The following is a 25538-nucleotide window of genomic DNA, read 5'->3' on the forward strand; positions in this document are numbered from 1 at the left end:
TCGCACACGCCGCCCGGCACCGCCGAAAGGCCGTGCGCATGCGCCAAGTGGCCGAAAATAGCCCCGGCCCAGCGGTTTGGCACTTTACAAGCACCGCGTATGAGATCGCGGGGCCGCATTCGACTTCTGGCGGCCGGCGCGCACGGCGAGCGGCGCCGGTGACCGTCCGGCTCCACCTGGTACCTCGCACGGCTCTCATCTTCCCCCCGCACGGACTTCCAAAAAGTCAAAGTCAAAGTCAAAGTCAGCTTTATTGTCAATTTCTCCACATGCCAAAGACACACAAAGAAACCGAAATTTCGTTCCCCCCTATCCCACGGTGACAAGACATGGCTCACAACAGACAAACAAGTAACAAGTATAACAAAAGCGTGCTGAATAAATAATGAATAAATAACACAACAATAAATAAATAAATAAGAGGAGCAGAAAAAAAAGGATCAAGTGCGCGTACAGCAGACATTCCTGAAAATAGCGCAACAGTGCCACACGCTACGCAGAAGGGGGTAGCGAGTTCAGGGCCCTAACAGCCTGGGGAAAGAAGCTGTTGGCAAGTCTGGTGGTGCGGGAGCGCAGGCTCCTGTACCTCTTCCCTGAGGGCAGGAGGTCAAACAAAGGGTGAGCCGGGTGACTCACATCTCTGGCAATCGAGGTTGCCTTGCGGGCGAGATGGGAGGTGTAAATGTCCTTCAGGGAGGGGAGCGAAGCACCAATAATCTTACCAGCCGTATTCACTATGCGCTGCAGGGCCTTCAAGTTCTGTTCAGTGCAGTTACCACCCCAGACAGCGATGCAACTGGTGATGACGCTCTCAATAGTGCCACGGTAGAATGTAGACAGGACTGCCTGAGGAGCACATGCACGCCTGAGCTTCCGCAGGAAGTACAGGCGGCGCTGAGCTTTCTTTGCCAGTGACGAGGTGTTTGCGGACCAGGAGAGGTCCTCACTGATGTGCACCCCCAGGAACTTGGTGCAGCTCACCCTCTCCACCACAGCACCATCGATGATCAGCGGCAGGTGTGTTGTGTGACCCTTCCGGAAGTCAACAATGATTTCCTTGGTCTTATTAACGTTTAGCAGGAGGTTGTTGTCCCTGCACCACGTGGTCAGAAGGTCAACCTCCGACCTGTACCGAGTCTCGTCGCCCTTTGTGATGAGACCCACCAGAGTCGTGTCGTCAGCAAACTTCACTATGCGGTTGTCGCTGTAGGTCGCAGTGCAGTCATGCGTCAGCAGGGTGAAGAGTAATGGACTGAGCACGCAGCCCTGGGGGGCCCCCGTGCTCAGCGTGATGCTGGCGGAGATTTTGTCGCCAACACGCACCACCTGAGGCCTCTGACAGAGGAAGTCCAGTATCCAGTTGCAGAGGGAGGTGCTGAGGCCCAGCTCGTCGAGTTTGCAGATGAGTCGCTGCGGCACAATGGTGTTGAAGGCAGAGCTGAAGTCCACAAACAGCAACCTCACATATGAGTCCTTTCTCTCCAGATGGGTGAGGGCCGAGTGGAGGGCAGAGCAGATGGCATCCTCAGAGGACCGCTTGGCACGGTACGCAAACTGGAAAGGGTCAATGGTGGGGGGGAGAACGGACTTGATGTGCTCCATGACCAGCCGCTCAAAGCACTTCATGATGATGGGCGTCAGTGCCACAGGGCGGTAGTCATTGAAGCAGGACGGTGCAGGTTTCTTCGGCACAGGAACGATGGTGGCAGCCTTGAAACACGAGGGGACGATGGCCTGCTGCAGGGAAACGTTAAAGATGTCCGTGAAGACACCCGACAGCTCCCCAGCGCAGTCCTTCAGCGCTCGACCCGGGATGTTGTCAGGGCCCGCCGCCTTACGGGTGTCAATAGCGGCAAGCGCCCTCCTCACACCGTCGGCAGAGAGGCGCAGGGGCTGCTCGTGTGGGGGGGGGAGTGGTCTTCAGCGGGCAAGTGCTGTTCTGGGCGTCGAAGCGAGCAAAGAAGCGGTTCAGATCGTTCAGCAGACGGACGTCGCCCTCACAGCTCCTCGGCGCGGGCTTGTAGTCCGTGATGGTCTGAATGCCCCGCCAAAGGCTACGTGCGTCCTTGCTGTCCTTGAAGTGGGTGGAGACCTTGCACGAGAACGCCTTCTTCGCTCGGGGAGACGCTCGGAAGCTGCCGGTGCCGCCGTGGCGGGTAATTGCCTCGCTCATGCGGACGCGGCGAGTAAAAACACCACCTCTCGCACTTAGCGCACACTCTCGCGTTGCTACGCCTCCCGTGGCACTTTAAGCGGCCGAACGGCGGGAGTAACTCTAACTCTCTTAAGGTAGGCTCACTTGACATTTTTTTTAACGGTTCGTGGAGGCGACCGGGACCACCGGGAGGCCGTGAGCGCGCGCCGGGTAGCCGGAAATAGCTCCAAGACGAGCGGATCGGCTGTTTGTAAGCACCGCGGATGAGATCGCGGAGGTTCATTCGACTTCCAGCGGCCGGTGCACTCGCGCACGCCGCCCGGAACCGCCGAAAGGCCGTGGGCATGCGCCAAGTGGCCGAAAAAAGTCCCGGCCCAGCTGTTCGGCACTTTACAAGCACCGCGGATGAGATCGCGGGGCCGCATCCGACTTCCAGCGGCCGGTGCACTCGCGCACGCCGCCCGGCACCGCCGAAAGTCCGTGCGCATGCGCCAAGTGGCCGACAATGGCCCCGGCCCAGCGGTTCGGCACTTTACAACCACAGCGGATGAGATCGCGGGGCCGCATTGGACTTCCAGCGGCCGGTGCACTCGCACACGCCGCCCGGCACCGCCGAAAGGCCGTGCGCATGCGCCAAGTGGCCAAAAATAGCCCCGGCCCAGCGGTTCGGCACTTTACAAGCACCGCGTATGAGATCGCGGGGCCGCATTCGACTTCTGGCGGCCGGCGCGCACGGCGAGCGGCGCCGGTGACCGTCCGGCTCCACCTGGTACCTCGCACGGCTCTCATCTTCCCCCCGCACGGACTTCCGAGCGCTCGGGGAGACGCTCGGAAGCTGCCGGTGCCGCCGTGGCGGGTAATTGCCTCGCTCATGCGGACGCGGCGAGTAAAAACACCACCTCTCGCACTTAGCGCACACTCTCGCGTTGCTACGCCTCCCGTGGCACTTTAAGCGGCCGAACGGCGGGAGTAACTCTAACTCTCTTAAGGTAGGCTCACTTGACATTTTTTTTAACGGTTCGTGGAGGCGACCGGGACCACCGGGAGGCCGTGAGCGCGCGCCGGGTAGCCGGAAATAGCTCCAAGACGAGCGGATCGGCTGTTTGTAAGCACCGCGGATGAGATCGCGGAGGTTCATTCGACTTCCAGCGGCCGGTGCACTCGCGCACGCCGCCCGGAACCGCCGAAAGGCCGTGGGCATGCGCCAAGTGGCCGAAAAAAGTCCCGGCCCAGCTGTTCGGCACTTTACAAGCACCGCGGATGAGATCGCGGGGCCGCATCCGACTTCCAGCGGCCGGTGCACTCGTGCACGCCGCCCGGCACCGCCGAAAGTCCGTGCGCATGCGCCAAGTGGCCGACAATGGCCCCGGCCCAGCGGTTCGGCACTTTACAACCACAGCGGATGAGATCGCGGGGCCGCATTGGACTTCCAGCGGCCGGTGCACTCGCACACGCCGCCCGGCACCGCCGAAAGGCCGTGCGCATGCGCCAAGTTGCCGAAAATAGCCCCGGCCCAGCGGTTCGGCACTTTACAAGCACCGCGTATGAGATCGCGGGGCCGCATTCGACTTCTGGCGGCCGGCGCGCACGGCGAGCGGCGCCGGTGACCGTCCGGCTCCACCTGGTACCTCGCACGGCTCTCATCTTCCCCCCGCACGGACTTCCGAGCGCTCGGGGAGACGCTCGGAAGCTGCCGGTGCCGCCGTGGCGGGTAATTGCCTCGCTCATGCGGACGCGGCGAGTAAAAACACCACCTCTCGCACATAGCGCACACTCTCGCGTTGCTACGCCTCCCGTGGCACTTTAAGCGGCCGAACGGCGGGAGTAACTCTAACTCTCTTAAGGTAGGCTCACTTGACATTTTTTTAACGGTTCGTGGAGGCGACCGGGACCACCGGGAGGCCGTGAGCGCGCGCCGGGTAGCCGGAAATAGCTCCAAGACGAGCGGATCGGCTGTTTGTAAGCACCGCGGATGAGATCGCGGAGGCTCATTCGACTTCCAGCGGTCGGTGCACTCGCGCACGCCGCCCGGCACCGCCGAAAGGCCGTGGGCATGCGCCAAGTGGCCGAAAAAAGTCCCGGCCCAGCGGTTCGGCACTTTACAAGCACCGCGGATGAGATCGCGGGGCCGCATCCGACTTCCAGCGGCCGGTGCACTCGCGCACGCCGCCCGGCACCGCCGAAAGTCCGTGCGCATGCGTCAAGTGGCCGAAAATGGCCCCGGCCCAGCGGTTCGGCACTTTACAAGCACAGCGGATGAGATCGCGGGGCCGCATTGGACTTCCAGCGGCCGGTGCACTCGCACACGCCGCCCGGCACCGCCGAAAGGCCGTGCGCATGCGCCAAGTGGCCGAAAATAGCCCCGGCCCAGCGGTTCGGCACTTTACAAGCACTGCGTATGAGATCGCGGGGCCGCATTCGACTTTTGGCGGCCGGCGCGCACGGCGAGCGGCGCCGGTGACCGTCCGGCTCCACCTGGTACCTCGCACGGCTCTCATCTTCCCCCCGCACGGACTTCCGAGCGCTCGGGGAGACGCTCGGAAGCTGCCGGTGCCGCCGTGGCGGGTAATTGCCTCGCTCATGCGGACGCAGCGAGTAAAAACACCACCTCTCGCACTTAGCGCACACTCTCGCGTTGCTACGCCTCCCGTGGCACTTTAAGCGGCCGAACGGCGGGAGTAACTCTAACTCTCTTAAGGTAGGCTCACTTGACATTTTTTTAACGGTTCGTGGAGGCGACCGGGACCACCGGGAGGCCGTGAGCGCGCGCCGGGTAGCCGGAAATAGCTCCAAGACGAGCGGATCGGCTGTTTGTAAGCACCGCGGATGAGATCGCGGAGGCTCATTCGACTTCCAGCGGCCGGTGCACTCGCGCACGCCGCCCGGAACCGCCGAAAGGCCGTGGGCATGCGCCAAGTGGCCGAAAAAAGTCCCGGCCCAGCTGTTCGGCACTTTACAAGCACCGCGGATGAGATCGCGGGGCCGCATCCGACTTCCAGCGGCCGGTGCACTCGCGCACGCCGCCCGGCACCGCCGAAAGTCCGTGCGCATGCGCCAAGTGGCCGACAATGGCCCCGGCCCAGCGGTTCGGCACTTTACAACCACAGCGGATGAGATCGCGGGGCCGCATTGGACTTCCAGCGGCCGGTGCACTCGCACACGCCGCACGGCACCGCCGAAAGGCCGTGCGCATGCGCCAAGTGGCCGAAAATAGCCCCGGCCTAGCGGTTCGGCACTTTACAAGCACCGCGTATGAGATCGCGGGGCCGCATTCGACTTCTGGCGGCCGGCGCGCACGGCGAGCGGCGCCGGTGACCGTCCGGCTCCACCTGGTACCTCGCACGGCTCTCATCTTCCCCCCGCACGGACTTCCGAGCGCTCGGGGAGACGCTCGGAAGCTGCCGGTGCCGCCGTGGCGGGTAATTGCCTCGCTCATGCGGACGCGGCGAGTAAAAACACCACCTCTCGCACTTAGCGCACACTCTCGCGTTGCTACGCCTCCCGTGGCACTTTAAGCGGCCGAACGGCGGGAGTAACTCTAACTCTCTTAAGGTAGGCTCACTTGACATTTTTTTAACGGTTCGTGGAGGCGACCGGGACCACCGGGAGGCCGTGAGCGCGCGCCGGGTAGCCGGAAATAGCTCCAAGACGAGCGGATCGGCTGTTTGTAAGCACCGCGGATGAGATCGCGGAGGTTCATTCGACTTCCAGCGGCCGGTGCACTCGCGCACGTCGCACGGCACCGCCGAAAGGCCGTGGGCATGCGCTAAGTGGCCGAAAAAAGTCCCGGCCCAGCGGTTCGGCACTTTACAAGCACCGCGGATGAAATCGCGGGGCCGCATCCGACTTCCAGCGGCCGGTGCACTCGCGCACGCCGCCCGGCACCGCCGAAAGTCCGTGCGCAGGCGCCAAGTGGCCGACAATGGCCCCGGCCCAGCGGTTCGGCACTTTACAAGCACAGCGGATGAGATCGCGGGGCCGCATTGGACTTCCAGCGGCCGGTGCACTCGCACACGCCGCCCGGCACCGCCGAAAGGCCGTGCGCATGCGCCAAGTGGCCGAAAATAGCCCCGGCCCAGCGGTTCGGCACTTTACAAGCACCGCGTATGAGATCGCGGGGCCGCATTCGACTTCTGGCGGCCGGCGCGCACGGCGAGCGGCGCCGGTGACCGTCCGGCTCCACCTGGTACCTCGCACGGCTCTCATCTTCCCCCCGCACGGACTTCCGAGCGCTCGGGGAGACGCTCGGAAGCTGCCGGTGCCGCCGTGGCGGGTAATTGCCTCGCTCATGCAGACGCGGCGAGTAAAAACACCACCTCTCGCACTTAGCGCACACTCTCGCGTTGCTACGCCTCCCGTGGCACTTTAAGCGGCCGAACGGCGGGAGTAACTCTAACTCTCTTAAGGTAGGCTCACTTGACATTTTTTTAACGGTTCGTGGAGGCGACCGGGACCACCGGGAGGCCGTGAGCGCGCGCCGATTAGCCGGAAATAGCTCCAAGACGAGCGGATCGGCTGTTTGTAAGCACCGCGGATGAGATCGCGGAGGTTCATTCGACTTCCAGCGGCCGGTGCACTCGCGCACGCCGCCCGGCACCGCCGAAAGGCCGTGGGCATGCGCCAAGTGGCCGAAAAAAGTCCCGGCCCAGCGGTTCGGCACTTTACAAGCACCGCGGATGAGATCGCGGGGCCGCATCCCACTTCCAGCGGCCGGTGCACTCGCGCACGCCGCCCGGCACCGCCGAAAGTCCGTGCGCATGCGCCAAGTGGCCGACAATGGCCCCGGCCCAGCGGTTCGACACTTTACAAGCACCGCGTATGAGATCGCGGGGCCGCATTCGACTTCTGGCGGCCGGCGCGCACGGCGAGCGGCGCCGGTGACCGTCCGGCTCCACCTGGTACCTCGCACGGCTCTCATCTTCCCCCCGCACGGACTTCCGAGCGCTCGGGGAGACGCTCGGAAGCTGCCGGTGCCGCCGTGGCGGGTAATTGCCTCGCTCATGCGGACGCGGCGAGTAAAAACACCACCTCTCGCACTTAGCGCACACTCTCGCGTTGCTACGCCTCCCGTGGCACTTTAAGCGGCCGAACGGCGGGAGTAACTCTAACTCTCTTAAGGTAGGCTCACTTGACATTTTTTTTAACGGTTCGTGGAGGCGACCGGGACCACCGGGAAGCCGTGAGCGCGCGCCGGGTAGCCGGAAATAGCTCCAAGACGAGCGGATCGGCTGTTTGTAAGCACCGCGGATGAGATCGCGGAGGTTCATTCGACTTCCAGCGGCCGGTGCACTCGCGCACGCCGCCCGGCACCGCCGAAAGGCCGTGGGCATGCGCCAAGTGGCCGAAAAAAGTCCCGGCCCAGCGGTTCGGCACTTTACAAGCACCGCGGATGAGATCGCGGGGCCGCATCCGACTTCCAGCGGCCGGTGCACTCGCGCACGCCGCCCAGCACCGCCGAAAGTCCGTGCGCATGCGCCAAGTGGCCGACAATGGCCCCGGCCCAGCGGTTCGGCACTTTACAAGCACAGCGGATGAGATTGCGGGGCCGCATTGGACTTCCAGCGGCCGGTGCACTCGCACACGCCGCCCGGCACCGCCGAAAGGCCGTGCGCATGCGCCAAGTGGCCGAAAATAGCCCCGGCCCAGCGGTTCGGCACTTTACAAGCACCGCGTATGAGATCGCGGGGCCGCATTCGACTTCTGGCGGCCGGCGCGCACGGCGAGCGGCGCCGGTGACCGTCCGGCTCCACCTGGTACCTCGCACGGCTCTCATCTTCCCCCCGAACGGACTTCCGAGCGTTCGGGGAGACGCTCGGAAGCTGCCGGTGCCGCCGTGGCGGGTAATTGCCTCGCTCATGCGGACGCGGCGAGTAAAAACACCACCTCTCGCACTTAGCGCACACTCTCGCGTTGCTACGCCTCCCGTGGCACTTTAAGCGGCCGAACGGCGGGAGTAACTCTAACTCTCTTAAGGTAGGCTCACTTGACATTTTTTTTTAACGGTTCGTGGAGGCGACCGGGACCACCGGGAGGCCGTGAGCGCGCGCCGGGTAGCCGGAAATAGCTCCAAGACGAGCGGATCGGCTGTTTGTAAGCACCGCGGATGAGATCGCGGAGGTTCATTCGACTTCCAGCGGCCGGTGCACTCGCGCACGCCGCCCGGCACCGCCGAAAGGCCGTGGGCATGCGCCAAGTGGCCGAAAAAAGTCCCGGCCCAGCGGTTCGGCACTTTACAAGCACCGCGGATGAGATCGCGGGGCCGCATCCGACTTCCAGCGGCCGGTGCACTCGCGCACGCCGCCCGGCACCGCCGAAAGTCCGTGCGCAGGCGCCAAGTGGCCGAAAATGGCCCCGGCCCAGCGGTTCGGCACTTTACAAGCACAGCGGATGAGATCGCGGGGCTGCATTGGACTTCCAGCGGCCGGTGCACTTGCACACGCCGCCCGGCACCGCCGAAAGGCCGTGCGCATGCGCCAAGTGGCCAAAAATAGCCCCGGCCCAGCGGTTCAGCACTTTACAAGCACCGCGTATGAGATCGCGGGGCCGCATTCGACTTCTGGCGGCCGGTGCGCACGGCGAGCGGCGCCGGTGACCGTCCGGCTCCACCTGGTACCTCGCACGGCTCTCATCTTCCCCCCGCACGGACTTCCGAGCGCTCGGGGAGACGCTCGGAAGCTGCCGGTGCCGCCGTGGCGGGTATTTGCCTCGCTCATGCGGACGCGGCGAGTAAAAACACCACCTCTCGCACTTAGCGCACACTCTCGCGTTGCTACGCCTCCCGTGGCACTTTAAGCGGCCGAACGGCGGGAGTAACTCTAACTCTCTTAAGGTAGGCTCACTTGACATTTTTTTAACGGTTCGTGGAGGCGACCGGGACCACCGGGAGGCCGTGAGCGCGCGCCGGGTAGCCGGAAATAGCTCCAAGACGAGCGGATCGGCTGTTTGTAAGCACCGCGGATGAGATCGCGGAGGCTCATTCGACTTCCAGCGGCCGGTGCACTCGCGCACGCCGCCCGGCACCGCCGAAAGGTTGTGGGCATGCGCCAAGTGGCCGAAAAAAGTCCCGGCCCAGCGGTTCGGCACTTTACAAGCACCGCGGATGAGATCGCGGGGCCGCATCCGACTTCCAGCGGCCGGTGCACTCGCGCACGCCGCCCAGCACCGCCGAAAGTCCGTGCGCAGGCGCCAAGTGGCCGAAAATGGCCCCGGCCCAGCGGTTCGGCGCTTTACAAGCACAGCGGATGAGATCGCGGGGCTGCATTGGACTTCCAGCGGCCGGTGCACTCGCACACGCCGCCCGGCACCGCCGAAAGGCCGTGCGCATGCGCCAAGTGGCCAAAAATAGCCCCGGCCCAGCGGTTCGGCACTTTACAAGCACAGCGGATGAGATCGCGGGGCCGCATTCGACTTCTGGCGGCCGGCGCGCACGGCGAGCGGCGCCGGTGACCGTCCGGCTCCACCTATTACCTCGCACGGCTCTCATCTTCCCCCCGCACGGACTTCCGAGCGCTCGGGGAGACGCTCGGAAGCTGCCGGTGCCGCCGTGGCGGGTAATTGCCTCGCTCATGCGGACGCGGCGAGTAAAAACACCACCTCTCGCACTTAGCGCACACTCTCGCGTTGCTACGCCTCCCGTGGCACTTTAAGCGGCCGAACGGCGGGAGTAACTCTAACTCTCTTAAGGTAGGCTCACTTGACATTTTTTTAACGGTTCGTGGAGGCGACCGGGACCACCGGGAGGCCGTGAGCGCGCGCCGGGTAGCCGGAAATAGCTCCAAGACGAGCGGATCGGCTGTTTGTAAGCACCGCGGATGAGATCGCGGAGGCTCATTCGACTTCCAGCGGCCGGTGCACTCGCGCACGCCGCCCGGCACCGCCGAAAGGCCGTGGGCATGCGCCAAGTGGCCGAAAAAAGTCCCGGCCCAGCGGTTCGGCACTTTACAAGCACCGCGGATGAGATCGCGGGGCCGCATCCGACTTCCAGCGGCCGGTGCACTCGCGCACGCCGCCCGGCACCGCCGAAAGTCCGTGCGCATGCGTCAAGTGGCCGAAAATGGCCCCGGCCCAGCGGTTCGGCACTTTACAAGCACAGCGGATGAGATCGCGGGGCCGCATTGGACTTCCAGCGGCCGGTGCACTCGCACACGCCGCCCGGCACCGCCGAAAGGCCGTGCGCATGCGCCAAGTGGCCGAAAATAGCCCCGGCCCAGCGGTTTGGCACTTTACAAGCACCGCGTATGAGATCGCGGGGCCGCATTCGACTTCTGGCGGCCGGCGCGCACGGCGAGCGGCGCCGGTGACCGTCCGGCTCCACCTGGTACCTCGCACGGCTCTCATCTTCCCCCCGCACGGACTTCCAAAAAGTCAAAGTCAAAGTCAAAGTCAGCTTTATTGTCAATTTCTCCACATGCCAAAGACACACAAAGAAACCGAAATTTCGTTCCCCCCTATCCCACGGTGACAAGACATGGCTCACAACAGACAAACAAGTAACAAGTATAACAAAAGCGTGCTGAATAAATAATGAATAAATAACACAACAATAAATAAATAAATAAGAGGAGCAGAAAAAAAAGGATCAAGTGCGCGTACAGCAGACATTCCTGAAAATAGCGCAACAGTGCCACACGCTACGCAGAAGGGGGTAGCGAGTTCAGGGCCCTAACAGCCTGGGGAAAGAAGCTGTTGGCAAGTCTGGTGGTGCGGGAGCGCAGGCTCCTGTACCTCTTCCCTGAGGGCAGGAGGTCAAACAAAGGGTGAGCCGGGTGACTCACATCTCTGGCAATCGAGGTTGCCTTGCGGGCGAGATGGGAGGTGTAAATGTCCTTCAGGGAGGGGAGCGAAGCACCAATAATCTTACCAGCCGTATTCACTATGCGCTGCAGGGCCTTCAAGTTCTGTTCAGTGCAGTTACCACCCCAGACAGCGATGCAACTGGTGATGACGCTCTCAATAGTGCCACGGTAGAATGTAGACAGGACTGCCTGAGGAGCACATGCACGCCTGAGCTTCCGCAGGAAGTACAGGCGGCGCTGAGCTTTCTTTGCCAGTGACGAGGTGTTTGCGGACCAGGAGAGGTCCTCACTGATGTGCACCCCCAGGAACTTGGTGCAGCTCACCCTCTCCACCACAGCACCATCGATGATCAGCGGCAGGTGTGTTGTGTGACCCTTCCGGAAGTCAACAATGATTTCCTTGGTCTTATTAACGTTTAGCAGGAGGTTGTTGTCCCTGCACCACGTGGTCAGAAGGTCAACCTCCGACCTGTACCGAGTCTCGTCGCCCTTTGTGATGAGACCCACCAGAGTCGTGTCGTCAGCAAACTTCACTATGCGGTTGTCGCTGTAGGTCGCAGTGCAGTCATGCGTCAGCAGGGTGAAGAGTAATGGACTGAGCACGCAGCCCTGGGGGGCCCCCGTGCTCAGCGTGATGCTGGCGGAGATTTTGTCGCCAACACGCACCACCTGAGGCCTCTGACAGAGGAAGTCCAGTATCCAGTTGCAGAGGGAGGTGCTGAGGCCCAGCTCGTCGAGTTTGCAGATGAGTCGCTGCGGCACAATGGTGTTGAAGGCAGAGCTGAAGTCCACAAACAGCAACCTCACATATGAGTCCTTTCTCTCCAGATGGGTGAGGGCCGAGTGGAGGGCAGAGCAGATGGCATCCTCAGAGGACCGCTTGGCACGGTACGCAAACTGGAAAGGGTCAATGGTGGGGGGGAGAACGGACTTGATGTGCTCCATGACCAGCCGCTCAAAGCACTTCATGATGATGGGCGTCAGTGCCACAGGGCGGTAGTCATTGAAGCAGGACGGTGCAGGTTTCTTCGGCACAGGAACGATGGTGGCAGCCTTGAAACACGAGGGGACGATGGCCTGCTGCAGGGAAACGTTAAAGATGTCCGTGAAGACACCCGACAGCTCCCCAGCGCAGTCCTTCAGCGCTCGACCCGGGATGTTGTCAGGGCCCGCCGCCTTACGGGTGTCAATAGCGGCAAGCGCCCTCCTCACACCGTCGGCAGAGAGGCGCAGGGGCTGCTCGTGTGGGGGGGGAGTGGTCTTCAGCGGGCAAGTGCTGTTCTGGGCGTCGAAGCGAGCAAAGAAGCGGTTCAGATCGTTCAGCAGACGGACGTCGCCCTCACAGCTCCTCGGCGCGGGCTTGTAGTCCGTGATGGTCTGAATGCCCCGCCAAAGGCTACGTGCGTCCTTGCTGTCCTTGAAGTGGGTGGAGACCTTGCACGAGAACGCCTTCTTCGCTCGGGGAGACGCTCGGAAGCTGCCGGTGCCGCCGTGGCGGGTAATTGCCTCGCTCATGCGGACGCGGCGAGTAAAAACACCACCTCTCGCACTTAGCGCACACTCTCGCGTTGCTACGCCTCCCGTGGCACTTTAAGCGGCCGAACGGCGGGAGTAACTCTAACTCTCTTAAGGTAGGCTCACTTGACATTTTTTTTAACGGTTCGTGGAGGCGACCGGGACCACCGGGAGGCCGTGAGCGCGCGCCGGGTAGCCGGAAATAGCTCCAAGACGAGCGGATCGGCTGTTTGTAAGCACCGCGGATGAGATCGCGGAGGTTCATTCGACTTCCAGCGGCCGGTGCACTCGCGCACGCCGCCCGGAACCGCCGAAAGGCCGTGGGCATGCGCCAAGTGGCCGAAAAAAGTCCCGGCCCAGCTGTTCGGCACTTTACAAGCACCGCGGATGAGATCGCGGGGCCGCATCCGACTTCCAGCGGCCGGTGCACTCGCGCACGCCGCCCGGCACCGCCGAAAGTCCGTGCGCATGCGCCAAGTGGCCGACAATGGCCCCGGCCCAGCGGTTCGGCACTTTACAACCACAGCGGATGAGATCGCGGGGCCGCATTGGACTTCCAGCGGCCGGTGCACTCGCACACGCCGCCCGGCACCGCCGAAAGGCCGTGCGCATGCGCCAAGTGGCCAAAAATAGCCCCGGCCCAGCGGTTCGGCACTTTACAAGCACCGCGTATGAGATCGCGGGGCCGCATTCGACTTCTGGCGGCCGGCGCGCACGGCGAGCGGCGCCGGTGACCGTCCGGCTCCACCTGGTACCTCGCACGGCTCTCATCTTCCCCCCGCACGGACTTCCAAAAAGTCAAAGTCAAAGTCAAAGTCAGCTTTATTGTCAATTTCTCCACATGCCAAAGACACACAAAGAAACCGAAATTTCGTTCCCCCCTATCCCACGGTGACAAGACATGGCTCACAACAGACAAACAAGTAACAAGTATAACAAAAGCGTGCTGAATAAATAATGAATAAATAACACAACAATAAATAAATAAATAAGAGGAGCAGAAAAAAAAGGATCAAGTGCGCGTACAGCAGACATTCCTGAAAATAGCGCAACAGTGCCACACGCTACGCAGAAGGGGGTAGCGAGTTCAGGGCCCTAACAGCCTGGGGAAAGAAGCTGTTGGCAAGTCTGGTGGTGCGGGAGCGCAGGCTCCTGTACCTCTTCCCTGAGGGCAGGAGGTCAAACAAAGGGTGAGCCGGGTGACTCACATCTCTGGCAATCGAGGTTGCCTTGCGGGCGAGATGGGAGGTGTAAATGTCCTTCAGGGAGGGGAGCGAAGCACCAATAATCTTACCAGCCGTATTCACTATGCGCTGCAGGGCCTTCAAGTTCTGTTCAGTGCAGTTACCACCCCAGACAGCGATGCAACTGGTGATGACGCTCTCAATAGTGCCACGGTAGAATGTAGACAGGACTGCCTGAGGAGCACATGCACGCCTGAGCTTCCGCAGGAAGTACAGGCGGCGCTGAGCTTTCTTTGCCAGTGACGAGGTGTTTGCGGACCAGGAGAGGTCCTCACTGATGTGCACCCCCAGGAACTTGGTGCAGCTCACCCTCTCCACCACAGCACCATCGATGATCAGCGGCAGGTGTGTTGTGTGACCCTTCCGGAAGTCAACAATGATTTCCTTGGTCTTATTAACGTTTAGCAGGAGGTTGTTGTCCCTGCACCACGTGGTCAGAAGGTCAACCTCCGACCTGTACCGAGTCTCGTCGCCCTTTGTGATGAGACCCACCAGAGTCGTGTCGTCAGCAAACTTCACTATGCGGTTGTCGCTGTAGGTCGCAGTGCAGTCATGCGTCAGCAGGGTGAAGAGTAATGGACTGAGCACGCAGCCCTGGGGGGCCCCCGTGCTCAGCGTGATGCTGGCGGAGATTTTGTCGCCAACACGCACCACCTGAGGCCTCTGACAGAGGAAGTCCAGTATCCAGTTGCAGAGGGAGGTGCTGAGGCCCAGCTCGTCGAGTTTGCAGATGAGTCGCTGCGGCACAATGGTGTTGAAGGCAGAGCTGAAGTCCACAAACAGCAACCTCACATATGAGTCCTTTCTCTCCAGATGGGTGAGGGCCGAGTGGAGGGCAGAGCAGATGGCATCCTCAGAGGACCGCTTGGCACGGTACGCAAACTGGAAAGGGTCAATGGTGGGGGGGAGAACGGACTTGATGTGCTCCATGACCAGCCGCTCAAAGCACTTCATGATGATGGGCGTCAGTGCCACAGGGCGGTAGTCATTGAAGCAGGACGGTGCAGGTTTCTTCGGCACAGGAACGATGGTGGCAGCCTTGAAACACGAGGGGACGATGGCCTGCTGCAGGGAAACGTTAAAGATGTCCGTGAAGACACCCGACAGCTCCCCAGCGCAGTCCTTCAGCGCTCGACCCGGGATGTTGTCAGGGCCCGCCGCCTTACGGGTGTCAATAGCGGCAAGCGCCCTCCTCACACCGTCGGCAGAGAGGCGCAGGGGCTGCTCGTGTGGGGGGGGAGTGGTCTTCAGCGGGCAAGTGCTGTTCTGGGCGTCGAAGCGAGCAAAGAAGCGGTTCAGATCGTTCAGCAGACGGACGTCGCCCTCACAGCTCCTCGGCGCGGGCTTGTAGTCCGTGATGGTCTGAATGCCCCGCCAAAGGCTACGTGCGTCCTTGCTGTCCTTGAAGTGGGTGGAGACCTTGCACGAGAACGCCTTCTTCGCTCGGGGAGACGCTCGGAAGCTGCCGGTGCCGCCGTGGCGGGTAATTGCCTCGCTCATGCGGACGCGGCGAGTAAAAACACCACCTCTCGCACTTAGCGCACACTCTCGCGTTGCTACGCCTCCCGTGGCACTTTAAGCGGCCGAACGGCGGGAGTAACTCTAACTCTCTTAAGGTAGGCTCACTTGACATTTTTTTTAACGGTTCGTGGAGGCGACCGGGACCACCGGGAGGCCGTGAGCGCGCGCCGGGTAGCCGGAAATAGCTCCAAGACGAGCGGATCGGCTGTTTGTAAGCACCGCGGATGAGATCGCGGAGGTTCATTCGACTTCCAGCGGCCGGTGCACTCGCGCACGGCGCCCGGCACCGCCGAAAGGCCGTGGGCATGCGCCAAGTGGCCGAAAAAAGTCCCGGCCCAGCGGTTCGGCACTTTACAAGCACCGCGGATGAGATCGCGGGGCCGCATCCGACTTCCAGCGGCCGGTGCACTCGCGCACGCCGCCCGGCACCGCCGAAAGTCCGTGCGCATGCGCCAAGTGGCCGACAATGGCCCCGGCCCAGCGGTTCGGCACTTTACAAGCACAGCGGATGAGATTGCGGGGCCGCATTGGACTTCCAGCGGCCGGTGCACTCGCACACGCCGCCCGGCACCGCCGAAAGGCCGTGCGCATGCGCCAAGTGGCCGAAAATAGCCCCGGCCCAGCGGTTCGGCACTTTACAAGCACCGCGTATGAGATCGCGGGGCCGCATTCGACTTCTGGCGGCCGGCGCGCACGGCGAGCGGCGCCGGTGACCGTCCGGCTCCACCTGGTACCTCGCACGGCTCTCATCTTCCCCCCGAACGGACTTCCGAGCGTTCGGGGAGACGCTCGGAAGCTGCCGGTGCCGCCGTGGCGGGTAATTGCCTCGCTCATGCGGACGCGGCGAGTAAAAACACCACCTCTCGCACTTAGCGCACACTCTCGCGTTGCTACGCCTCCCGTGGCACTTTAAGCGGCCGAACGGCGGGAGTAACTCTAACTCTCTTAAGGTAGGCTCACTTGACATTTTTTTTTAACGGTTCGTGGAGGCGACCGGGACCACCGGGAGGCCGTGAGCGCGCGCCGGGTAGCCGGAAATAGCTCCAAGACGAGCGGATCGGCTGTTTGTAAGCACCGCGGATGAGATCGCGGAGGTTCATTCGACTTCCAGCGGCCGGTGCACTCGCGCACGCCGCCCGGCACCGCCGAAAGGCCGTGGGCATGCGCCAAGTGGCCGAAAAAAGTCCCGGCCCAGCGGTTCGGCACTTTACAAGCACCGCGGATGAGATCGCGGGGCCGCATCCGACTTCCAGCGGCCGGTGCACTCGCGCACGCCGCCCAGCACCGCCGAAAGTCCGTGCGCAGGCGCCAAGTGGCCGAAAATGGCCCCGGCCCAGCGGTTCGGCACTTTACAAGCACAGCGGATGAGATCGCGGGGCTGCATTGGACTTCCAGCGGCCGGTGCACTCGCACACGCCGCCCGGCACCGCCGAAAGGCCGTGCGCATGCGCCAAGTGGCCAAAAATAGCCCCGGCCCAGCGGTTCAGCACTTTACAAGCACCGCGTATGAGATCGCGGGGCCGCATTCGACTTCTGGCGGCCGGTGCGCACGGCGAGCGGCGCCGGTGACCGTCCGGCTCCACCTGGTACCTCGCACGGCTCTCATCTTCCCCCCGCACGGACTTCCGAGCGCTCGGGGAGACGCTCGGAAGCTGCCGGTGCCGCCGTGGCGGGTATTTGCCTCGCTCATGCGGACGCGGCGAGTAAAAACACCACCTCTCGCACTTAGCGCACACTCTCGCGTTGCTACGCCTCCCGTGGCACTTTAAGCGGCCGAACGGCGGGAGTAACTCTAACTCTCTTAAGGTAGGCTCACTTGACATTTTTTTAACGGTTCGTGGAGGCGACCGGGACCACCGGGAGGCCGTGAGCGCGCGCCGGGTAGCCGGAAATAGCTCCAAGACGAGCGGATCGGCTGTTTGTAAGCACCGCGGATGAGATCGCGGAGGCTCATTCGACTTCCAGCGGCCGGTGCACTCGCGCACGCCGCCCGGCACCGCCGAAAGGTTGTGGGCATGCGCCAAGTGGCCGAAAAAAGTCCCGGCCCAGCGGTTCGGCACTTTACAAGCACCGCGGATGAGATCGCGGGGCCGCATCCGACTTCCAGCGGCCGGTGCACTCGCGCACGCCGCCCAGCACCGCCGAAAGTCCGTGCGCAGGCGCCAAGTGGCCGAAAATGGCCCCGGCCCAGCGGTTCGGCGCTTTACAAGCACAGCGGATGAGATCGCGGGGCTGCATTGGACTTCCAGCGGCCGGTGCACTCGCACACGCCGCCCGGCACCGCCGAAAGGCCGTGCGCATGCGCCAAGTGGCCAAAAATAGCCCCGGCCCAGCGGTTCGGCACTTTACAAGCATCGCGTATGAGATCGCGGGGCCGCATTCGACTTCTGGCGGCCGGCGCGCACGGCGAGCGGCGCCGGTAACCGTCCGGCTCCATCTGGTACCTCGCACGGCTCTCATTTTCCCCCCGCACGGACGTCCGAGCGCTCGGGGAGACGATCGGAAGCTGCCGGTGCCGCCGTGGCGGGTAATTGCCTCGCTCAAGCGGACCCGGCGAGTAAAAACACCACCTCTCTCACATAGCGCACACTCTCGCGTTGCTACGCCTCCCGTGGCACTTTAAGCGGCCGAACGGCGGGAGTAACTCTAACTCTCTTAAGGTAGGCTCACTTGACATTTTTTTAACGGTTCGTGGAGGCGACCGGGACCACCGGGAGGCCGTGAGCGCGCGCCGGGTAGCCGGAAATAGCTCCAAGACGAGCGGATCGGCTGTTTGTAAGCACCGCGGATGAGATCGCGGAGGCTCATTCGACTTCCAGCGGCCGGTGCACTTGCGCACGCCGCCCGGCACCGCCGAAAGGCCGTGGGCATGCGCCAAGTGGCCGAAAAAAGTCCCGGCCCAGCGGTTCGGCACTTTACAAGCACCGCGGATGAGATCGCGGGGCCGCATCCGACTTCCAGCGGCCGGTGCACTCGCGCACGCCGCCCGGCACCGCCGAAAGTCCGTGCGCATGCGTCAAGTGGCCGAAAATGGCCCCGGCCCAGCGGTTCGGCACTTTACAGGCACAGCGGATGGGATCGCGGGGCCGCATTGGACTTCCAGCGGCCGGTGCACTCGCACACGCCGCCCGGCACCGCCGAAAGGCCGTGCGCATGCGCCAAGTGGCCGAAAATAGCCCCGGCCCAGCGGTTCGGCACTTTACAAGCACCGCGTATGAGATCGCGGGGCCGCATTCGACTTCTGGCGGCCGGCGCGCACGGCGAGCGGCGCCGGTGACCGTCCGGCTCCACCTGGTACCTCGCACGGCTCTCATCTTCCCCCCGCACGGACTTCCAAAAAGTCAAAGTCAAAGTCAAAGTCAGCTTTATTGTCAATTTCTCCACATGCCAAAGACACACAAAGAAACCGAAATTTCGTTCCCCCCTATCCCACGGTGACAAGACATGGCTCACAACAGACAAACAAGTAACAAGTATAACAAAAGCGTGCTGAATAAATAATGAATAAATAACACAACAATAAATAAATAAATAAGAGGAGCAGGAAAAAAAAGGATCAAGTGCGCGTACAGCAGACATTCCTGAAAATAGCGCAACAGTGCCACACGCTACGCAGAAGGGGGTAGCGAGTTCAGGGCCCTAACAGCCTGGGGAAAGAAGCTGTTGGCAAGTCTGGTGGTGCGGGAGCGCAGGCTCCTGTACCTCTTCCCTGAGGGCAGAAGGTCAAACAAAGGGTGAGCCGGGTGACTCACATCTCTGGCAATCGAGGTTTTCTTGCGGGCGAGATGGGAGGTGTAAATGTCCTTCAGGGAGGGGAGCGAAGCACCAATAATCTTACCAGCCGTATTCACTATGCGCTGCAGGGCCTTCAAGTTCTGTTCAGTGCAGTTACCACCCCAGACAGCGATGCAACTGGTGATGACGCTCTCAATAGTGCCACGGTAGAATGTAGACAGGACTGCCTGAGGAGCACATGCACGCCTGAGCTTCCGCAGGAAGTACAGGCGGCGCTGAGCTTTCTTTGCCAGTGACGAGGTGTTTGCGGACCAGGAGAGGTCCTCACTGATGTGCGCCCCCAGGAACTTGGTGCAGCTCACCCTCTCCACCACAGCACCATCGATGATCAGCGGCAGGTGTGTTGTGTGACCCTTCCGGAAGTCAACAATGATTTCCTTGGTCTTATTAACGTTTAGCAGGAGGTTGTTGTCCCTGCACCACGTGGTCAGAAGGTCAACCTCCGACCTGTACCGAGTCTCGTCGCCCTTTGTGATGAGACCCACCAGAGTCGTGTCGTCAGCAAACTTCACTATGCGGTTGTCGCTGTAGGTCGCAGTGCAGTCATGCGTCAGCAGGGTGAAGAGTAATGGACTGAGCACGCAGCCCTGGGGGGCCCCCGTGCTCAGCGTGATGCTGGCGGAGATTTTGTCGCCAACACGCACCACCTGAGGCCTCTGACGGAGGAAGTCCAGTATCCAGTTGCAGAGGGAGGTGCTGAGGCCCAGCTCGTCGAGTTTGCAGATGAGTCGCTGCGGCACAATGGTGTTGAAGGCAGAGCTGAAGTCCACAAACAGCAACCTCACATATGAGTCCTTTCTCTCCAGATGGGTGAGGGCCGAGTGGAGGGCAGAGCAGATGGCATCCTCAGAGGACCGCTTGGCACGGTACGCAAACTGGAAAGGGTCAATGGTGGGGGGGAGAACGGACTTGATGTGCTCCATGACCAGCCGCTCAAAGCACTTCATGATGATGGGCGTCAGTGCCACAGGGCGGTAGTCATTGAAGCAGGACGGTGCAGGTTTCTTCGGCACAGGAACGATGGTGGCAGCCTTGAAACACGAGGGGACGATGGCCTGCTGCAGGGAAACGTTAAAGATGTCCGTGAAGACACCCGACAGCTCCCCAGCGCAGTCCTTCAGCGCTCGACCCGGGATGTTGTCAGGGCCCGCCGCCTTACGGGTGTCAATAGCGGCAAGCGCCCTCCTCACACCTTCGGCAGAGAGGCGCAGGGGCTGCTCGTGTGGGGGGGGAGTGGTCTTCAGCGGGCAAGTGCTGTTCTGGGCGTCGAAGCGAGCAAAGAAGCGGTTCAGATCGTTCAGCAGACGGACGTCGCCCTCACAGCTCCTCGGCGCGGGCTTGTAGTCCGTGATGGTCTGAATGCCCCGCCAAAGGCTACGTGCGTCCTTGCTGTCCTTGAAGTGGGTGGAGACCTTGCACGAGAACGCCTTCTTCGCTCGGGGAGACGCTCGGAAGCTGCCGGTGCCGCCGTGGCGGGTAATTGCCTCGCTCATGCGGACGCGGCGAGTAAAAACACCACCTCTCGCACTTAGCGCACACTCTCGCGTTGCTACGCCTCCCGTGGCACTTTAAGCGGCCGAACGGCGGGAGTAACTCTAACTCTCTTAAGGTAGGCTCACTTGACATTTTTTTTAACGGTTCGTGGAGGCGACCGGGACCACCGGGAGGCCGTGAGCGCGCGCCGGGTAGCCGGAAATAGCTCCAAGACGAGCGGATCGGCTGTTTGTAAGCACCGCGGATGAGATCGCGGAGGTTCATTCGACTTCCAGCGGCCGGTGCACTCGCGCACGCCGCCCGGAACCGCCGAAAGGCCGTGGGCATGCGCCAAGTGGCCGAAAAAAGTCCCGGCCCAGCTGTTCGGCACTTTACAAGCACCGCGGATGAGATCGCGGGGCCGCATCCGACTTCCAGCGGCCGGTGCACTCGCGCACGCCGCCCGGCACCGCCGAAAGTCCGTGCGCATGCGCCAAGTGGCCGACAATGGCCCCGGCCCAGCGGTTCGGCACTTTACAACCACAGCGGATGAGATCGCGGGGCCGCATTGGACTTCCAGCGGCCGGTGCACTCGCACACGCCGCCCGGCACCGCCGAAAGGCCGTGCGCATGCGCCAAGTGGCCAAAAATAGCCCCGGCCCAGCGGTTCGGCACTTTACAAGCACCGCGTATGAGATCGCGGGGCCGCATTCGACTTCTGGCGGCCGGCGCGCACGGCGAGCGGCGCCGGTGACCGTCCGGCTCCACCTGGTACCTCGCACGGCTCTCATCTTCCCCCCGCACGGACTTCCGAGCGCTCGGGGAGACGCTCGGAAGCTGCCGGTGCCGCCGTGGCGGGTAATTGCCTCGCTCATGCGGACGCGGCGAGTAAAAACACCACCTCTCGCACTTAGCGCACACTCTCGCGTTGCTACGCCTCCCGTGGCACTTTAAGCGGCCGAACGGCGGGAGTAACTCTAACTCTCTTAAGGTAGGCTCACTTGACATTTTTTTTAACGGTTCGTGGAGGCGACCGGGACCACCGGGAGGCCGTGAGCGCGCGCCGGGTAGCCGGAAATAGCTCCAAGACGAGCGGATCGGCTGTTTGTAAGCACCGCGGATGAGATCGCGGAGGTTCATTCGACTTCCAGCGGCCGGTGCACTCGCGCACGCCGCCCGGAACCGCCGAAAGGCCGTGGGCATGCGCCAAGTGGCCGAAAAAAGTCCCGGCCCAGCTGTTCGGCACTTTACAAGCACCGCGGATGAGATCGCGGGGCCGCATCCGACTTCCAGCGGCCGGTGCACTCGTGCACGCCGCCCGGCACCGCCGAAAGTCCGTGCGCATGCGCCAAGTGGCCGACAATGGCCCCGGCCCAGCGGTTCGGCACTTTACAACCACAGCGGATGAGATCGCGGGGCCGCATTGGACTTCCAGCGGCCGGTGCACTCGCACACGCCGCCCGGCACCGCCGAAAGGCCGTGCGCATGCGCCAAGTTGCCGAAAATAGCCCCGGCCCAGCGGTTCGGCACTTTACAAGCACCGCGTATGAGATCGCGGGGCCGCATTCGACTTCTGGCGGCCGGCGCGCACGGCGAGCGGCGCCGGTGACCGTCCGGCTCCACCTGGTACCTCGCACGGCTCTCATCTTCCCCCCGCACGGACTTCCGAGCGCTCGGGGAGACGCTCGGAAGCTGCCGGTGCCGCCGTGGCGGGTAATTGCCTCGCTCATGCGGACGCGGCGAGTAAAAACACCACCTCTCGCACATAGCGCACACTCTCGCGTTGCTACGCCTCCCGTGGCACTTTAAGCGGCCGAACGGCGGGAGTAACTCTAACTCTCTTAAGGTAGGCTCACTTGACATTTTTTTAACGGTTCGTGGAGGCGACCGGGACCACCGGGAGGCCGTGAGCGCGCGCCGGGTAGCCGGAAATAGCTCCAAGACGAGCGGATCGGCTGTTTGTAAGCACCGCGGATGAGATCGCGGAGGCTCATTCGACTTCCAGCGGTCGGTGCACTCGCGCACGCCGCCCGGCACCGCCGAAAGGCCGTGGGCATGCGCCAAGTGGCCGAAAAAAGTCCCGGCCCAGCGGTTCGGCACTTTACAAGCACCGCGGATGAGATCGCGGGGCCGCATCCGACTTCCAGCGGCCGGTGCACTCGCGCACGCCGCCCGGCACCGCCGAAAGTCCGTGCGCATGCGTCAAGTGGCCGAAAATGGCCCCGGCCCAGCGGTTCGGCACTTTACAAGCACAGCGGATGAGATCGCGGGGCCGCATTGGACTTCCAGCGGCCGGTGCACTCGCACACGCCGCCCGGCACCGCCGAAAGGCCGTGCGCATGCGCCAAGTGGCCGAAAATAGCCCCGGCCCAGCGGTTCGGCACTTTACAAGCACTGCGTATGAGATCGCGGGGCCGCATTCGACTTTTGGCGGCCGGCGCGCACGGCGAGCGGCGCCGGTGACCGTCCGGCTCCACCTGGTACCTCGCACGGCTCTCATCTTCCCCCCGCACGGACTTCCGAGCGCTCGGGGAGACGCTCGGAAGCTGCCGGTGCCGCCGTGGCGGGTAATTGCCTCGCTCATGCGGACGCAGCGAGTAAAAACACCACCTCTCGCACTTAGCGCACACTCTCGCGTTGCTACGCCTCCCGTGGCACTTTAAGCGGCCGAACGGCGGGAGTAACTCTAACTCTCTTAAGGTAGGCTCACTTGACATTTTTTTAACGGTTCGTGGAGGCGACCGGGACCACCGGGAGGCCGTGAGCGCGCGCCGGGTAGCCGGAAATAGCTCCAAGACGAGCGGATCGGCTGTTTGTAAGCACCGCGGATGAGATCGCGGAGGCTCATTCGACTTCCAGCGGCCGGTGCACTCGCGCACGCCGCCCGGAACCGCCGAAAGGCCGTGGGCATGCGCCAAGTGGCCGAAAAAAGTCCCGGCCCAGCTGTTCGGCACTTTACAAGCACCGCGGATGAGATCGCGGGGCCGCATCCGACTTCCAGCGGCCGGTGCACTCGCGCACGCCGCCCGGCACCGCCGAAAGTCCGTGCGCATGCGCCAAGTGGCCGACAATGGCCCCGGCCCAGCGGTTCGGCACTTTACAACCACAGCGGATGAGATCGCGGGGCCGCATTGGACTTCCAGCGGCCGGTGCACTCGCACACGCCGCCCGGCACCGCCGAAAGGCCGTGCGCAGGCGCCAAGTGGCCAAAAATAGCCCCGGCCCAGCGGTTCGGCACTTTACAAGCACCGCGTATGAGATCGCGGGGCCGCATTCGACTTCTGGCGGCCGGCGCGCACGGCGAGCGGCGCCGGTGACCGTCCGGCTCCACCTGGTACCTCGCACGGCTCTCATCTTCCCCCCGCACGGACTTCCGAGCGATCGGGGAGACGCTCGGAAGCTGCCGGTGCCGCCGTGGCGGGTAATTGCCTCGCTCATGCGGACGCGGCGAGTAAAAACACCACCTCTCGCACTTAGCGCACACTCTCGCGTTGCTACGCCTCCCGTGGCACTTTAAGCGGCCGAACGGCGGGAGTAACTCTAACTCTCTTAAGGTAGGCTCACTTGACATTTTTTTAACGGTTCGTGGAGGCGACCGGGACCACCGGGAGGCCGTGAGCGCGCGCCGGGTAGCCGGAAATAGCTCCAAGACGAGCGGATCGGCTGTTTGTAAGCACCGCGGATGAGATCGCGGAGGCTCATTCGACTTCCAGCGGCCGGTGCACTCGCGCACGCCGCCCGGCACCGCCGAAAGGCCGTGGGCATGCGCCAAGTGGCCGAAAAAAGTCCCGGCCCAGCGGTTCGGCACTTTACAAGCACCGCGGATGAGATCGCGGGGCCGCATCCGACTTCCAGCGGCCGGTGCACTCGCGCACGCCGCCCAGCACCGCCGAAAGTCCGTGCGCAGGCGCCAAGTGGCCGAAAATGGCCCCGGCCCAGCGGTTCGGCACTTTACAAGCACAGCGGATGAGATCGCGGGGCTGCATTGGACTTCCAGAAGCCGGTGCACTCGCACACGCCGCCCGGCACCGCCGAAAGGCCGTGCGCATGCGCCAAGTGGCCGAAAATAGCCCCGGCCCAGCGGTTCGGCACTTTACAAGCACCGCGTATGAGATCGCGGGGCCGCATTCGACTTCTGGCGGCCGGCGCGCACGGCGAGCGGCGCCGGTGACCGTCCGGCTCCACCTGGTACCTCGCACGGCTCTCATCTTCCCCCCGCACGGACTTCCGAGCGCTCGGGGAGACGCTCGGAAGCTGCCGGTGCCGCCGTGGCGGGTAATTGCCTCGCTCATGCGGACGCGGCGAGTAAAAACACCACCTCTCGCACTTAGCGCACACTCTCGCGTTGCTACGCCTCCCGTGGCACTTTAAGCGGCCGAACGGCGGGAGTAACTCTAACTCTCTTAAGGTAGGCTCACTTGACATTTTTTTAACGGTTCGTGGAGGCGACCGGGACCACCGGGAGGCCGTGGGCGCGCGCCGATTAGCCGGAAATAGCTCCAAGACGAGCGGATCGGCTGTTTGTAAGCACCGCGGATGAGATCGCGGAGGTTCATTCGACTTCCAGCGGCCGGTGCACTCGCGCACGCCGCCCGGCACCGCCGAAAGGCCGTGGGCATGCGCCAAGTGGCCGAAAAAAGTCCCGGCCCAGCGGTTCGGCACTTTACAAGCACCGCGGATGAGATCGCGGGGCCGCATCCGACTTCCAGCGGCCGGTGCACTCGCGCACGCCGCCCGGCACCGCCGAAAGTCCGTGCGCAGGCGCCAAGTGGCCGACAATGGCCCCGGCCCAGCGGTTCGGCACTTTACAAGCACAGCGGATGAGATCGCGGGGCCGCATTGGACTTCCAGCGGCCGGTGCACTCGCACACGCCGCCCGGCACCGCCGAAAGGCCGTGCGCATGCGCCAAGTGGCCGAAAATAGCCCCGGCCCAGCGGTTCGGCACTTTACAAGCACCGCGTATGAGATCGCGGGGCCGCATTCGACTTCTGGCGGCCGGCGCGCACGGCGAGCGGCGCCGGTGACCGTCCGGCTCCACC

The sequence above is a fragment of the Syngnathus scovelli genome, chromosome 2 (genome assembly GCF_024217435.2).
Source record: "Syngnathus scovelli strain Florida chromosome 2, RoL_Ssco_1.2, whole genome shotgun sequence".
In the NCBI taxonomy this organism is placed as follows: domain Eukaryota; kingdom Metazoa; phylum Chordata; class Actinopteri; order Syngnathiformes; family Syngnathidae; genus Syngnathus; species Syngnathus scovelli.